At 40.4% G+C, this 12,534-nt stretch overlaps 1 long non-coding RNA gene across 2 annotated transcripts in view; it reads left to right on the top strand.

Annotated features, from left to right (window-relative positions):
• Positions 1-748: 748 nt before the first annotated feature.
• The window catches only part of LOC135417841 (uncharacterized), a 33,143-nt gene continuing 21,357 nt past the window's right edge, over positions 749-12,534 (top strand). For both annotated transcript variants that reach the window (XR_010432233.1, XR_010432232.1), the window contains exons 1-2: positions 749-3,387; positions 4,848-4,939. This is a non-coding gene — a long non-coding RNA (uncharacterized LOC135417841). The remainder of the gene's footprint in view (positions 3,388-4,847; positions 4,940-12,534) is intronic.

Raw genomic sequence — 12,534 nt, 5'->3', positions numbered from 1 at the left:
TCTGGAATATATTGGAGCAAACACTGGCATTGACAGCAATATAGAGGTAGGATGGGGAACTGTATGTTTATTTTAGAGACCATATTAACTAATCTTTGACTCCTGCAGTCATGAACATTACATACGTCAGAACAAAGAAAAGCTCAGTTGCTTCTGGAAATCCATCACCATCTGTGAAAATGCACAGTAGTAGAGCAGAAAATATTGCAGTACAGAGCACCTTGTTCTCTTTCACAACTGACTGTTCCCATGTATCATCATCAAAAACTCATGGGCATAATAGCAATAGCAGGAGTCAGAACTTAGCATAGCAAAACAATGGTCTTGTGGTCATGACTAATAGACTACCTGTATCAGAGCATGTGAGTCACATCCTCTCCATTTAGCTTGGCAAGATAAGTGGTTGTTTGCATCACAGCAGCTCCCAGGTAGCCAGCAGAAAATAAAAGAAGGTACAAATTGGTCATCATCACCACCAGAGTAACTTTCTTTTTTTGTTGTGCTGAAGGTGTCAGCAGAGCTGGTTTTAGGTGAAAAGTAATAGACCGTGTCATGAAAGGCAAGACTGGATGTAATTGCTTTATTTAAAACTTATGAAATCTGAAAGGTAGCATCAAAGTTGTTAATTTTTTTCAAATAGCAGATATATTCACAGTCTGCTCTCAACAAAACTTTCATAGGCTTAATGCCAATTGCTACTGGGCTGGTCCTAGCAAAAGCTGTGTCTTGTTCTTTAGTGTATGAGAAGTTATTTTTGATGGTGGAATGGGTGGTTTAGTGACTTTTGGTCTTCATGGCATTGCTAATGAGATAAGGACTGTTCAGGCAGACTTGAGATGGCTCTTTGTATCCCATTTTTGGGATTAAATTTTGTGTATTAAATTTTTATGTATTCTCTGTTTTGGTTTTCTTGCCACTGGCTGTGGAACCTGAACTCTTCCAGTGACAGCTCTGTCAGCCAGAGGTTGTTGGCTGCACCTGCCTTGTGCAGTGGGGCACAAACTCAACATTGTGTCAAAGTACCCACGGTACTTTAAAGAGAATTTCCTCTAACAGGAAAATCAGGTATTTATCCTAACTTCATGCACTCCAGCAGGGTATCCCTGGAGAGGGAGTGAAAGTCTGCAAGACTGCACCAGTACTTGATTTGCTTTCATTGTCTACATGAGCATGGAGTTTTTCAGAAGAGTGAAGTCCAGCCACAGAATAGTCAGTGGTGCAGGTGCTTAGGGTATCCTCTAAATTATTCCTTATCCTATAAATAGTACTCAGTCCCCTTCCACAGCACTGTTCTTTTGACCAAAGAAATAGTATACTAGTATAGAAACAGTTCCAGGAGCTTTCTAGAAGTGGCAAATTTTTGATGGCTTCAGTAGTATGTTCATGAGTTACATATCAATACATTTGCTTTACTCAGAGCCTTTACTTGGATGCAGCTTGCAGAAGTAATGGTTGTTGAACACTGTGCCAAATATGTTTGAATGAATTACTTCTCTAAGGAACTCTGTATTTATACACAAGAACTGAGTTTTCCCATAATACTTCAATAAGAAAAAATGCTATTTCTCTGCTTGTTCTCCAGCTGTAAGTTGCTAAAGATGTTATTTGCAAGTCTGTGTATAACTCATGCCTTTAGGAAAATTTTCCCCTCTTTCTTCTATTACAGAGCTGAGAAGCATGGAAACAAATGAAGAATACATTTGGTATCCATTCACTGCTACTCAGATATTCATTTTTGTAACATTCTGCATTACTTCTTAAGGTTTGGGATTCATTGCACTAGCAAGAGCTGTTGTAAATACGCTTTACTGAGTATTTGTTATCTTGTGTATGGATTTCATATGCATAGATGCACAGGTAATATGCCTATGTATAAATTATGACTGAAGTATAGATGCCCTGGTATTTGTTCAGATACTTGGAAATCCAAGAAAATTCATATATTCCTCTTACTATTATTTCATATCTTTCTATGACTCACAGTGGCTTGTTGTGAAAACAGTATATATTGCTTAGGCAGCTGTTGCAGGAATGAGCTAAAAGTGGATCAAACAATGACCATCCTATCTAAGTGCTAAATAGAAAATAAATGTAGCCTAGTGTTTGGGGTTGACCCAGGCTGGATGCCAGGAGCCCATCAAAGATGCTCCATCACTCCCCTTGGAAAATATAATGGAACGCTCATGGGTCAAGGTCAGGACAGGGAGAGCTCTCTCACCAGTAACTGGCACAGACAAAACAGACTTGACTTGTGGAAATCAGTTTAATTTATTACCAATCAAATCAGACTAGGATAATGATAAATAAAAACTGAATCTTAAACCACTTTCTCCCCACCCCTCCCTTCTTCCTGGGGTCAACTTCACCTCTGAATGCTCTACTTCTTGCTCCCCCAGTGGCACAGGGGGATGGAAATGGAGGTTGTGGTCAATTCAGCACATGTTTCTGTTGCTCCCTGCACCTCACACTCCTCACACTCTTTCCCTGCTCCAGCATGGGGTCCCTCCCATGAGAGACAGCCCTTCAGGAACAGGCTTCTCCAGCATGGGTCCCCCATGGGTTCACAAGTCCTGGCAGCAAACCTGCTCCAGTGTGGGCTCCTCTCTCCACAGGGCCACAGCTCCTGCCAGGAACCTGCTGCAGTGCAGGCTTTCCATGGGGTCACAGTCTCCTTTGGGCAGTCTCCTGCTCTGGCATGTAGTCCTCCAAGGGCTGCTCCACCATGGACTTAGGTGGGCTGCAGGGACCAGCTGCCTCCCCATGGGCTTCATTCACCACAGGCTGCAGAGGAATCTCAGCTGCCCCACCTCCTTTTCCACTGATCCTAGTGTCTGCAGCAATGTTTCTCACATATTCTTGCTCCTCTCTCTGCCTGCAGTTGCTGCTGTGCAGTTTTTTTCCTCCTTTTAAATCTGTTATCCCATAGGTGTTACTGTAGTCATGGATGGGCACAGTGTTGGCCAGCAGTGGGTCCATCTTTGAGCCGGCCGGCACTGGCTCCATTGGACATGGGGGAAGCTTCCAGCAGCTTCTCACAGAAGCCACCCCTGCAGCCCCTCCGCTACAACACCTTGACACACAAACCCAATACCCCTAGTTAAGCTGTATTTTGGTAGAAGACAATATTAGTGTTGGCCTCTGGTCTTTAATTTATTTATTCTTATTTTTCCAAGACATTACACTTCAGAGAGGTTCCCTCCATGTGCCATCTGTTTCCTTGCAACTGGGAATGGTAGAATAATTTTCTAAAGAATTGCTGACAAGATGTGGCAGGGGAACAGTAATCCATAAAGACAAGATTTCTCATTAAAGTCACTCAGCTCGTCTGTGATACAGCAAGCTCTTGATTTACACTGGTCACCTCTGGAGCAGGGAGGACAGTGGCTGGTAAGTTACATTTTTTATTGCACAGGCTAATGGTGAGGTTCTTGACAGTAACTGGGATTGCTGTCAGATCAGTTTTCATGGCACAGACACACTTATCTAAGTGAGATTATTCTAGTTAGACAGTTTATCATAATAACAGATGTCACCATAGACACCTCTTGACCTTAGTTACTTCATGATGTCTTAATGCTGGCTGGCTGTTGTCATATAATTCCTTAGGCTTTTGCTAGGAAAGGCAGATGGACCACACAAGGCCCATCATGAATTATAGCAGACCTTCTTTTTGGCCTTGTGGTACAGATCTTAAATTTTCTTTTCTATATGTGCCTCCTGGTCTTCTCTCACGAGCAGAACCTTAGTGCAGGTTGCTGCTTCTGCTCTTGCTGAGAACCAGTCTATGACATACTGGCACAGCTGGACATGTCAGCCAGCTGACAATGGTTGCAAACACACAAAGGAAATTGCTCTAGAACAATTTAAAAATTAAATATATGCCACAGAAGCTTGGGTGGGATGCAGAGGGCAAGGAATAATAAGAGTAGAAATGAGAGACACAATCACGGACACGGTGGTTGGAAGGGATGCTGCAAGTCACCTAGTCCAGCCTCCTGCTTAAAGCAGCACTATATACCTTGGAAGCCTGAAAGCACATAGGTAGGAAATACACCTGGACTAAAACAGAAAAAGGAGATGTCCTCTTCCAGTTGAGGAACCATCTTTTTCCACAGTAAAATGAAAATTTACTTCAGCTTCTCCTCACCCCTCTACTTCTCTACATTAGTATTTCACAACAAATACCATCTGTCTTTTCAAGAGGGTCCTAAAGGTACTTGGAAGTACAGAGAAAGTTAAGTCTCTATATAACATGAAAAAGAAGAATAATCCTATACAATGTGAAAAAAAGAAGAATCCATGATAATTGTATAAATCATTAGCTGGAATAAAGGACTTATTTTTCCTTCACTGAAAAATGACAGCTGCTTTGCTAGTTTTTTATTCTTAGGGTATAAGGAGCCATGGGGTAGAGATCTTTTCCTACCTTACACAGATCTGAGCAAAGAAGTGTTAAAACTCGTCAGCTTTTTTTTTGTTTAGTCTTGAACTGCCAGGATTGTCAGGTGAATTTGGGTTCTGTAGGTCTGTGTGCCCCCTGGCTTAGCCACTGCTAACGGGAGAAAAACAAATGAAAAATCTAAGGTTGGAATTTCAGTCCAAGCCCTGCACAGACTAAAAGATGTTCTTAATTTCATGTAGAAATGTAGCTAAATGATCTCAGGAAGTGATTCCAGCTGAGTTTATGTGCTTGGAGGAGCACTTCCTTAATTATCCATGCTGAAATTTGGCAATGGGATGCTACAGAGTTTTTAACAAGAGTGACAGTCTGCTACTTGTCTTACCTGGCAGATATGAAAAGTAAATATTTTTTCATAATGTTTCACTCTACATTTTGCTTTTAACAGTGGTTATATTACCCCATCCTTCTCGCAGATGGTCTGAGGAAAATGTGAAAATACAGCTGGAGACTATAAGAAAATCAAGATCACAGCCCAAGGTAGAATATCTAATCAAAGTAGCTGTTTGGTAGACAAAAGGGTACATGCCTCCAAGCAGCGAGAGCCCCAGCTCTGTCATGAGGTGGATGTACTGACCCACATTAAGGTGTTCTGCTTTGCTTCCTGGCAATGCACATTTGCTTTGGTTTTGTTGCAAACCCTCCAGTTGGGATCCTCTGGAAACAGGAGCCTAGAGGAACAGCATGATTGGCTTGAAAGATTATTTTGTTGTGATTGCTAAACCAGCTGCATTCTTCCACTAGCTCACCATGTCAGATTCACATAAGCACGCTCCAGTGCATAAGCACACTTGTAAGATGCTAAATTCAGCCAACCATCTCTTCACTCCTTGAGGGCTGAGATAAAGAGGAGTGTGAATGGCAGAGAGTGGAGGAAGAGAGTGGCAGATCACACAAAGCCAGAGTAACTGCTGAGTTCCGAGGCACTCAGTCAGATATCCTTAGTACCACTTTAATGATTCAGTGAGACCAATAGTACTTTGAACTAGGTGACTAGAAATGGAAGATTCTAGAGTAGTCACCCCAATATCCTTCTCTCAAATTATACCAAAATGTAGTTATATCACTCCAAGTAACTCCCAATGAAGCAACTTAAGAGAATGTTCTCAGAGAAAGTTCTGTGGTCCAACTATCTGACACAGTCTTGCTAAGATGGTTGCAGCTGCCTGGTAGTTGTTTGCTGGCTCTTCCTCCAAGCAGGCAACCTACCCATATGTGTGACCTTAGCCTGGAATACATGGTCCTGAGAGTTCAGCCAGGACGGAATGCAGAGAGGGTGACCTTGGGGGCCCTCCCTTGCTGCAAGCTACAAAGAAGCTCGCAGCCATCTTGAGGCAGGGCACAGGAGCTCTGCAAAGGGGAATTTGAATTCCCTGAAGATACCAGACTGTCACGAAGATGCCCCTGCATTTCGTGATATGACCGTGGTGGAATGACCTTTGTCTGGGGTGAACGTAGCCCATGGAAGACCCCCTCGCTTGGAAACGACGGGGGCTGAGGGGGCTTGGATACCCCCCTTGTGAGTGCTGGCAGAGATCCAGCTATCAGCTGCTGCATGTGAAGAAGACAGATTGCTGCCTTAGAAGATACTGCTTCTCAGAGACTAGAAGGGATCTGTCCTTCTTCCCTCCTGGACTTTTATTTGGAGGGGAGAAAAGATCTGATCCCTTGTAAATACTTATGTCATGGTAGAGATAGTTGTGATCGTGTGTATAATGTATTATAATATTTATTTGTACAGTCATTGTAATATATTCCCTTTCCCCCATTCTGAGTCTCGTGTTTTGTCTGGAAAAAAAGAAACACATTTTATACTAGGTTGAGATGTGGCAGGGGGCTTAGACTAGGGAATTAGATTTTGGGGATCTCAAACCATGACACCCCCCAAATTGCAAAACTTACATTTTCTGAAGGTGGATGGTAGTTTCATATTTAACAGCAAATATTTAGATATATACCAAAAAGGAACATATTCACACTGCCCTTCATCTTAATAAACAAGGTCCTTTTTATCCTATGTTTTGTGATAATTATCGAATGATAAGGAAATAAGGACAAATGTCTGCTTTCTGAGAACGTGCTGAATAACCAACTCAAGAAAAAGCAGTTTTGAAGAGATTTGCAACTGAAAGGTCACCTGGCAGTGTGGTAACTTGTTTAATGAACGAGGAGTAAGACAATTTAACATGCTTCTCAAGGATTCAGAAAAGAAGCCTAGTGTTCCTCTGTGTCTGGTACTATGGCATTGCATTTGGAGGCCTTTTAAAACAAAGATGTAGCATTATTTATGCAAAACTATCCCATTCTGATGTTCATCACAAAGAGGACTTAGAGGGTACATCAGAGATTGACAGCAGCTGGAACAAACATTTATGTAGAAAGCTCTACCTCATACCTAATATGTACATTGATAAATGTATTACAGCATTAGTATATCAGCAGATCTAGGAGTTTGGGCTTTGAAAGCTGCTGGAGAGAAGGATTCTGTTCTACTTAGCACCTCCACAGCAGAAGGATTCTGAATGTTACCTTTGGCACTTGCTGAGGCATTGACTGGCTCCCACTTTGATAGTCCATGCAAGACAGAAGATGTTTTTCCCATGCTGCAGCTTCACTTAGGTTCTCCCAGTCCTTCAGTTTACAGTGAGGAATCTTAAATGGAGTCACTGTTTCCTTTTACAAGGAAATGCCTACAAGAGATTTACAATGCCTTTCTCTCAGGTATTTTTTTTTTTTTCAAACCATTTTCTCAAACAAATGGGGCAGAGAATGTCTTGCTAAATAACAGAATAGAAAAGCCTTAACCACAAGCACAGCTTAAGTGTGTCTTATTCACTTAAGTTCTTGTTCCAAGGTAGAGACTTTTGCTTGAAATGCACCTCATTAGGTTGATCTTGAACATCTTTAATGAGTGTTTCCTCATCAGATGGCCCCATGTGCTAGTTTGATTGTTGGATATGAGGACTGAGATTGCTTGCACTTTGCATAATACAATTACAGTTGTTTGCTGAGACCAGAGCTATAGTCTTTGATCATTGGCTTCTCAGTGGCAGCCCCAGTTAAACTCTTGTAGAAATACTCCATAGAAATTAATCTACTGCCAAATATTAAGAGAGAACTTACATGGCTGAAGCAGAACTTTTGAATTTATTGCAAGGGAGTCTTTCAGAAATCAAGTCTATATAGAGCCATGAAAGATAGAAAATAAGGTAAAGGAGCACACCTCCCATGAACCAGTCTTTTGTATACTGCTTAAAATCCTATTTACTATAGCAAAGAAGTATTGGCAGCTCCCACTGAGTTTTCAGAAGAAAAATAAATAAAAGGGTTGAATTAACAACCATGGTCTAAATGATACTATGGAGAGTATTTGCAGTTTGAGCACTGTAGAACTTTCTGTATACAGTATTTTCTTCTTAGTTGTTCCACTGGGTGGCACAACTCCTACATTGCCTTTTCCAAAGATATCATTCAATATCTGAATATGTTAAATTATTTTACTCTATTATTTTGTGTTGACATCTGCAGTCTTGAGTTCTGATTGCCAGATGAAATAGGGACATAAAGTAACTGGGACGGAAGTGCCACTACATTGTCTTTAATCCAAGACAAAATCCACACCCTTTAGGGTGCCCCCACTGTCCGCCCCCCCCCTCTTCAAAATAGTGGTTATCTGACTTTGAACAAAATCTAATATGTTAGGAAAACAGGTAAATCAGACCTTAGAGCAAATAAAGCTTTCCACAAAGTACTTTGGTTTCCAGACAAAAACCAAAATGTTTACTTCTTTCATGGGAACTACTTGACAACCTGTATTTTAAAAAATTCTTCTGAAACCCTCATGCTTCCCAGGGCAGGAGGGTAAGGAAATTGTCCTGCATTTCAGGTGCATCCACCCACAGTCTTTTATTAAATCCTCGCCAATGGTGAGGAAGAAATCTAGACCTCCAAATCCTGCCTGCTCCAAGGAGTGTCACTTAGAACTCATGACAGGATTTCTCACCATGGGATTGCCAAGCTGATGAAGAATATCCGGGTTTGGCCTTCAATGTTATAAAAATGTTCTGACAGACTAACAAGGCCCTGTTACTTCTCAGCTTCCCTTATTATTTGCTCTTCAGTTCTTCATCTCTTTAAGGCTTTTCCTAAAAAATAATTTAAAGAATTAATTCTGTGATGTTTAAATGAAGTATTTTGTAATAGTGACAGGGATTGTCAGGTATTTCTAGATGTTATCCTCTATATTTGTAAGTCAGGTGCCCAAGGAAAATATTTCCATAGTGTAGCAGTTGTCTCCCTGTCAGTTCTGCCCCATCTCCACTTACTTTTGAGCCCAGGGGTTAATTCCAGTGAAACCTGAAAGAGGAACAGGTAGGACTGTCAGAGATGCCTAAATGGATTCAAAATTTGGGAAAACTGGCTCGTGACTAGAGAGAGCTGTACACAAATGAAGACCCTCCTGGGAGAACTCACACATTATATGTAACATCTGGTTATAACTAATCAGTCAAAATGTACCTGACCAGCCAGTTAGCATTTGTGCACTGTCAGATGAGCTGTAACTCTGCTTTCGAGCTGTCTCTTGCAGGATGCAGCTGGAAATATTGCTGCAGGAACTGGGTCATGACAGTAGGGGACAAATCTATAAGAAAGCCATTTCATTAGTTATGCTACTCATGCAGCAACTAATTTTAGAAGAAGGAAATGTCTTACTAGTCAGGTTCATATAAATCTTTTGTGCAGGAGGCTTATGCTTTTATCTTTAAATACACTATGTTTTTAATTTTCAAATAAATATATTTGGGCTTTGTAGATTCAATTTTTTTTTGCCAAAATCCTGCTACAGTAGGGTTAGATCCTTTGTAACTATAAGAGGAGCAAGGCTGTGAGGGTATTCTATATGGCAGGTGACAGCTCCAGGGCAGTAAATCAGGATTATGTACCGAAACTCATTAATTTACCCATATAAGCAAACTTCTACACTTCTTTTTTGTGTCTAGAGCGCTTCAACTTTTCTGCTTTCTTTTTAAAGCTACAACTGCTGTACCCCCAGATCTTTATACACATGGGATAAATTTCTCTTGACTTCAGTGGAGTTCTACCAGCCATAAATTTTGCTTCTGGCCTTCTTTAGGATTTAAATTGTGTATGTTGGAAGAAAATGTCAGATTAGACTCAGGAGAAAAAGAAATATGAAGAATACCCACATGTCTGAACTATGGACAGAAAAAGAAAAGTGAGAACTGGTGCTGGATTATTTTCATTTAAACTACATTTATACTTGCTTGGGAATTCAAATGTGGCTTTATCTTTCCCAGGTTAAATAGATATCTGAAGTATTGTTTGGGATGGCAGACATGTAAGAGAAAGCCGATTGAAGTAGAAATTCTAAGCATCTTTTACTACGAAGTGTGTGTGGGGGGTTGTCCTAAAATGAAACATGCCATTTTTAGGAAAAATAAGGAAAGTATTTTTAAAAAATCAGGTTTTCCATACTTAAATTTTTCCCCATTTCTAAGAAAGTCTGAAAGGATAGCTTTGACTTTCTTTTGCAGAAAAAAAAAAATGCTACAAATGTGAATTATCTTGGCAAAAAACTATGGTTTCTTAATTGTATTTAATATTTGTGTTGCTTCTGCTGTTCCAATTATACTGATGTATCCTGATGCAATGTCTATAAATCAACATCCTTGCTGGCTCTTCCTTTATTAGTTCCCAGTTCTGCTGGAGCTCTTGCTGAAGAGCTGGGGCTTTGCAGAGGCCTTGCCCTTGGTTAGCTTGTCCTTGCAGATGCCAGGCAGAAATGAGGCTCCATGAGGGTTCTAAATGGGAAGGGAAATGATGGAAATGCTGTTGTTGGGACATCTGTGCCATGGTGAATGGTTAAAGGGGAACTGAGGGCTAGGGTGGATGACACCCTAACTCACAGTGCATGTCTTTGAAACAGGAGCTTGGCTGGATTGCCAAGGGATTGTGATTAGGAGAAGAGTGTTTCCCCTGTGGGCACACGAAGGCTGTAGATACTGTGCACAACCTTGTTCTTTTGAAAGCAAGACTTGTAACTATGTTTGGATGTTTGTGTGAAAGGGAGAAGATCTGTATGAATGAGAGCCTTCTGGTAACATGAGTCCTCTTGTTGGGCACTGACAGTGAAAAACAGGAGACAAAGTGGGTTGCCACATGTTTTCTTTATTCTTTTCTCTTCTTTTCTCTCTAATTCTTTTTCTGAGAGAGAACAGAGTTTCTTATTCCCTTAATGGCTTTTGCTTTTCAAAATGCATTTTTCCTGCTGGAAAATACCATCTCTGAACATGATGGTACCAGTAGAATCCCCCTTCTAGTGATAGAGATTTTCACTTTGTTTAGGGAAAAGATGAAAAGTATGCCAGCCGAAATACTCTTTCCAGGTGAAGGTGTGTACTCTGCTAACTCACCTTCTCAGCACTTCCATCCTCCTTCCATCCTAGATTCTTCCTTTAAAATCTTTGCTAGCTTATTGCATACAGCAATACCAGTGACTGTAACTTGGGAACTTTTCCTCTACTCTTAAGAAAATGAAACATTTTGTATTATTTACCACAAGAGACATTTTCTTTATGAACTATTATTGAAAAATAGAACATATCCAACAGAACAGCAATGAATGCTCATAAAACAAAGTGAGAGTTCATGATTATTTGTGGCTTCGCATTAGGGTGTGAATTGAATCCTTTAAATCCTAAATTGTTGGGATTTTTATTTCAAGCTGTTTCTCCAGCTCTGATGCTCGCCTGCCTAGCTAGATGCATAATTAGTTTCAACATTAGAAGGACTTCAAATAGAACAGTGCTGGGAACTGGGTGGTCTGGTTCGTTTTAAGTGCTTGCCTACTGCAAAACTGTTACACATAGAAAGCGTGGAGTTTTTCCTTTGAATTGTAACTTTACACTCTGGCTTGCACAGGTGGGCTTTGGTATTAGTTATAACAAACAAAAGCAGTAGATGATTAAAAGTTTTTTTTTTTTTAAAGAGAAAATTGCACAGCATCAAACTCTGTGTAACAACAATTGTCAAAGTGCTTTCAGTAGCTAATTCCAGGTATGCAATATTCAACAGAGGAATTTTGTTGGTTAAAGACAAAGGAGTAAGGAAATTTCATACAATTAAGAACAACCAATTGTAGAGAACTTTCTAAATGATCCTGAACTGAATCATTAGCTTATGAGTGATCTCTTGGACTGTTCCAGTGTCATCTGTAAGGAAAAAGGGTTCGGGATCCAGGAATGTCTGCCATGAAAAAGTGACTGTTCAGGGTATGTATGTAGGGTATGTTGTATTTGCTGCAAACATGTAGAAGTTTCTGCTATTGTGTCAGTAATACTGTTGTTCTTTAGGCCATCTGGCTCAGACCTAGTGCAGATAATTTTATCTATATAATATCTTTGATGGCAGGCACTTCCAAGCTTAAAGTATATTTCTTAAAGTAAAGGCACATAAGTAAGTTAAACTATAAAAGCAGAGATGATACAGAAGGGACATGGTGAACCTTGGAATGAATCCAGCCTCTGCTGCAGCCAACTGGTGGCATTTAGATGTCTTATCTCTTGCATTATCCTATAGAATGCCTTTTAGGCCTGTAGCTCAGCAGAGTACAAAGTGAAGACTGAAACAGGGCTGTGGCAAAAAGTCCATCAAACAAACAGAGGTGGTTAATTCCAGCCATAAAAGATAAGGAATATGGAGACTCTAGTGATTCAGGTCACGTAAGAAGTTGCAGGCAAAGATACAGGGAGGAGCTTCCCAAATGTCAAGTGTCAGATTTTACTGTAGAGAAAATAAGCTTTGAATGATGGATTTTATGGCAATGACAGCACAAGAGCAGAAACACATAGCTTTTGCTGTATGGGTTTTTTTACTGTTTTTAATTAAAAAGGTAAATAAAAGTATTACAGGTGTAGAGAAAGGTGACTGACATGGCAAGATCTGTGCTTACTGCCTGGAGAGGAGTTCCAAAATCAGTCTTTGAAGGAATAAGATGAATCTTTGTTGAGGTATATATTCCCTTTTTAACGGTGTATTCTTTAAATGAATGTCAG

The sequence above is a fragment of the Pseudopipra pipra genome, chromosome 8 (assembly GCF_036250125.1).
Source record: "Pseudopipra pipra isolate bDixPip1 chromosome 8, bDixPip1.hap1, whole genome shotgun sequence".
NCBI classification, from domain to species: domain Eukaryota; kingdom Metazoa; phylum Chordata; class Aves; order Passeriformes; family Pipridae; genus Pseudopipra; species Pseudopipra pipra.
Note: the sequence above shows the minus strand (reverse complement) of the source record. Positions and strands in the feature narration are given on the sequence as shown.